The sequence below is a fragment of the Cyprinodon tularosa genome, unplaced genomic scaffold (assembly GCF_016077235.1).
Source record: "Cyprinodon tularosa strain WSP-4 unplaced genomic scaffold, ASM1607723v1 ctg684, whole genome shotgun sequence".
NCBI lineage: Eukaryota > Metazoa > Chordata > Actinopteri > Cyprinodontiformes > Cyprinodontidae > Cyprinodon > Cyprinodon tularosa.
The window spans coordinates 293,433-298,045 of record NW_024039434.1 but is presented as its reverse complement, the minus strand read 5'-3'; the positions used below and the strand labels follow the sequence as shown (position 1 = coordinate 298,045).

The 4,613-nt window shown below is 40.2% G+C and overlaps 1 pseudogene; it reads right to left on the bottom strand.

Annotated features, from left to right (window-relative positions):
- Nucleotides 1–2,456: 2,456 nt before the first annotated feature.
- Nucleotides 2,457–4,121, bottom strand: LOC119771661 (annotated as a pseudogene).
- Nucleotides 4,122–4,613: the final 492 nt, after the last annotated feature.

Sequence of the window (4,613 nt, the reverse complement as noted above, 5' to 3'; positions counted from 1 at the left end):
CACACCCATCTCCTTTGGTTTAGTAGACGGGAAATTAAAGTATGTAAAAAGGGAGATGTTATCAAGAAGATAGCAGTAAACAAGATAAGATGTTTTACTTTTCCATAGCTCAGAAGCCTTTCTCCCTTTTTGTTTAACTTTTTACAACTTTATCTATGTTTTTATTCACATCTTTATGGCCAAATCAATTCAGAACCAGGCTCAGTTTAGAACTCTATAGCTGATAGAATTGGAAATATAATAGAGGATATCCAACGTTACTCTCTACAGAGCACTCATGGACTCCTAACTTTGTGACAGGCCTCATCAGATCAGATAATGCCATATTTCCCTGAAAGCTACAGCTGATACTGACCCCAGCTGGCGAAGCATAGAAACACTTGATAAACAATCAGAATTAACTAATAAAAGACATCCCATAAATATATCCAAAATAATATAACTTCAATCCTCCTACTAAAAATTTACAAACGATACAGAGTCCAACAACAATATTTATGATATATTTAGAAAAAGGACCTTAATTTAATGAGCAAGCAATGGAATCTGACAACCTCTGAATATAGCCACACTTTAAAGCTGCTTTTATTCACACATCTTTACACACAACGATTGTGTGTGTAGAGTAACACACAAATACATGCACACATCAAGAGTAATGGGAGTGGATTTTTTATAGAGCTGTTGGTGAAGCTGCAGGCCACTTTCTTTCTCTGCTTTTTACTTAGGAGAGACTGGTGGTGCTGGGGTCCTGTTGCCATGTTTTATTCGGTCCTAACTGCCATGTAAAATGTGTTACTCTTGGATCCTGAAACTTTTACCCTCCTTGCCATCACTATCTTCATCTTCAGGTGACAAACACAGTTCTCAGACTGCGCAATGTTGGAATTTGTGATACAGTGTCATGATCTTGGAGCTGATGACTGGCTTGATTGTTCATTCTGTTCACCTGCCTAGGTCCGCCGAGTTTCTCATTACCATTCATCTGATTCACCTACTCCAGTCTTTATTTAACCGGCCTGGTTCCAGTCATCAGGGCCAAACTATTCTTGAGCAAGTGGAGAGAGTTTTCTAGCATACCTTAGTGTTACTAATTGCCTGATCCTGACCCGTTCTGTCTTTGGACCTCTAAGACTGCCTGTCCCTGTTCTGATCTGTTTGCCTGACCTGTCATCGAACTCCTGCTGAACTCTGCCTGTTGACCAAACCTGGACCAAAGCCATCTTTGTTATTAGTTGCCACTGTCACTGTCGATTTGTAACACCTATGGCGATAGCGGCCTGCTGTGACAGCAAATCCCATAATGCGTTGCCAGGAGGGCTCTCCGCGCAAAGCATTCCGGGATATATCTGACTCTTCCTAGACCTTTCTTTTCTTCTGCACTTCGTAGACACTTTTTCCTCTTACCCCCGGGCATTTTCAAAGAACCGCCGTGAGAAAGGTAAGCTTCAATGACTGGCTGAAACAATAGCTTACCACAAATATATTCCTGAAAGTGCGTATGCACAGAAAAAGATAGCTAACAGGTTTAGCACTTAGGACAGCCTTATGTAAACAAATCACCAGAATGATTGACATTTAGGAGGACCACTTATTTAGATGATCCACCCAGAAATAAAAGATCGTCCTCTATACCTTTAAGGATTTTGGTGTGCAGATAAAAGGCATCTTTAGATTTTGTTTTTAACAGATGATTGAACTTGTATCTATGAAGTAATATTAGCCTCCTCATTAATGATATTTTGGGCATCATATCATGTTTCCTCCGACCTTATCACAAAAAATTCTTCAGACATTAAATATTTCAAGGACAATAACATACAGGACGAATGCATCCAATTAAAAAAGGGCAGAAGAAGTTAACATTGTTTCATCATAAGAATAAAATTGATGACTTTGAGAGCAAACAGAGAACAACATATTTAATTTTTATTCATGTTACAAAAAAAAAAAAAAATCTGACTGTTAAGTGACTTGATCTGAAAAACACATTGTTGCTCACAATTATATTTGGTCTGACAAAGCAGATTCAGCTTAATAAATATGGAGAAGTAAACATTGCATTTATGAAATTTGTACCATTACATTAAAAAAAAGTATGATTAAATGTAATAATTAAAACAGATGATAACATGAAAATACATTTAAAACACCTTAGGCTCTAAATAATGTTAGCTAAAGTTTAATTAAAGTTTAGTTACATTCACATATTAAAAAACAATAATAAAAAAACATGGCTGCAGACTTTAAATGGTTTAATTAATGTAAAAAAAAACATGAATTTATACTGCAGAACTCATCACACAGCAGATCAGATCATCCTTAATCTGGTCTGTAAGGGTCTCTCCTGGATCCAGCCTTTCAATTCCTCAGTAGGAATTCAAATTTTAAACAATTTGGTGAAATTGCTGAATGCCAGTTTTTGGTCTGTCAGAACTGGAACCCAGTCCACTGGACTTCGGATCAATCTATTTTAGTTTAACAAACTCAGCAGAGTCTCCATCATCAGAAAGCCAAATCCCAGCATATAGAGGCTGAGTGAATGTGGTCTGGACTCTATGGAGGAGAGTCATGGTTCCAGAGATGCTGTAGAAAGACAGAATACCTGCTCTGTCATCCAGATACACTCCTATTCTGGAGGAAACTGGACCTGATACTGGAGTTTTAACACTGTTGTGCCAAAAGGTGTAGGATCCTTCCTCACATTGTAAAGCCCACGACTTGTTGTTGAATCCAAAAACACAATCCTGGGACGTTCCTTTTCTGCTGATGTTCTTGTATGCAACTGCAACATAAACAGTTTCCCCGATCCAGTCCACCTCCCAGTAACAACGTCCAGTCAGACTGTTTCTACTCAGTACTTGCCACCATCTAATAAATCTGTCTGGATGATCAGGATAAAACTGTAGCTGCTCCATTAATGTTACTTTTCTGTTCTTCTTAGATAGCAAGATATACCTGTTTGCTGTGTTTGGATCCAGTTGGATTTTCTTTGAATAGGTTAATAATTCCATCCCGGTTTTTGGTTCTGATTTCAAGAGTAAAACATCTACTTTGGTGTCTGACAGCAATATACCTGTCCATGCATTTCTCAGCATGTCTCGTAGTTCATCACTTAGCTGTGATACATCTTTAATTGGCAATGAACTGATGCTGGATGAGTGTGTAGACTCACTGAGTGCTGACAGTGAGGGGTAGTTCTAGAGAAACTGGGTGTGATCCTCTGTGATTGAGAGCTTCTCCAGCTCAGCATCTTTCCTCTTCAGCTCAGTGATCTCCTGCTCCAGCTTCTCCTGAAGCTCTTTGACTCGACTCACTTCAGTTTCCTGCTGCGATCTGATCTGTTGCTTCACATCAGATCTTCTTTTCTGGATGAGGCGGATCAGCTCATTGTAGATCTTCTCATTGTCCTCCTCTGCTTTATCAGCAGAGCCATTGATGGCCTCCACCTCCTGTTGAAGCAGCTTTACATCTTCCTCTTGCTCCTGGATTCTCTGCTGGATTTGTTGTCGTCTCTCCTGGAGCTCCTTCTGCTTCTCAGTCCTTTCTGCTGCAGCTGGGACTGTTTCATGGCCTTTATGTTCATCCATGGTGCAGAGATAACAGATACACTGCTGATCAGTACGACAGAAGATCTTCATCACCTCATCATGACCAGAGCAGAAGTTCTCCTGGAGATTCTTGGAGGGACTGACCAGCTTGTGCTTCTTTAATGGTGGAGCATCATAGTGAGGTTGGAGGTGATCCCTACAATATGAGGCAGGGCAGAATAAACAGGACTTAACAGCTTTCCTTTTCCTCCCAGTGCAGACATCACAGGCCACATCTGCAGGTCCAGCATAGCAGTGATCAGCTGGAGCAGCTTGGAGTCTTGTCTTCTTCAGATCCTCCACCAACTCTGCTAACATGATATTTTTTTTCAGCACAGGCTTTCGTGTGAAGATCTTCCTGCACTGAGGGCAGCTGTAGATCCTCCTTTGACTATTAGTATCCCATGAGGCTTTAATGCAGTTCATACAGTAGCTGTGTCCACAGGGAATAGTCACTGGATTCTTCAGTAGATCCAAACAGATGGAACAGGAAATGTTAACTTTATTTAATTGAACTGCTCCCTGCTCCATTTTAGCTCTTGGTGAAACTTGCTGTGTTTCCCTCTGCATTATATATTCTGAATTTGACCAATTTTGTGCAGGGAGTGTCAATGGTTCCACCTATCATAATGCTTGTAAACTAGATGGGGCGGGAACAAGGAAGCGCTTTAAACTGAACACTGCCTGTAAACCCTTAGCCATGATTGCGCAACTGAGAAGATTTGAAAAGCTTGTGTAGCTTATGAGAGGGTGTGGGTTTGAAGGATGATTAAGCAGATTTTTAAAAAATGATAAAAACAAAAATTATAACAACCTGAACAATGTTTGGTAGAGAAAAGGAGGGAATTGGGCAGACACCATAGAGTTCAGCAGGGTGGTCAAGAGGTCATTTTGAAAGGAGTCTGGGTTTTGGGGCACAAAAACTCTAAACATGCCCAGCTAGCTGTGTGTTAGGAGAACAATTTAATGTGTATTTCAGGCACAAATCGTGGTCAAACTGTGCATTCTGCACACACGTGGAAT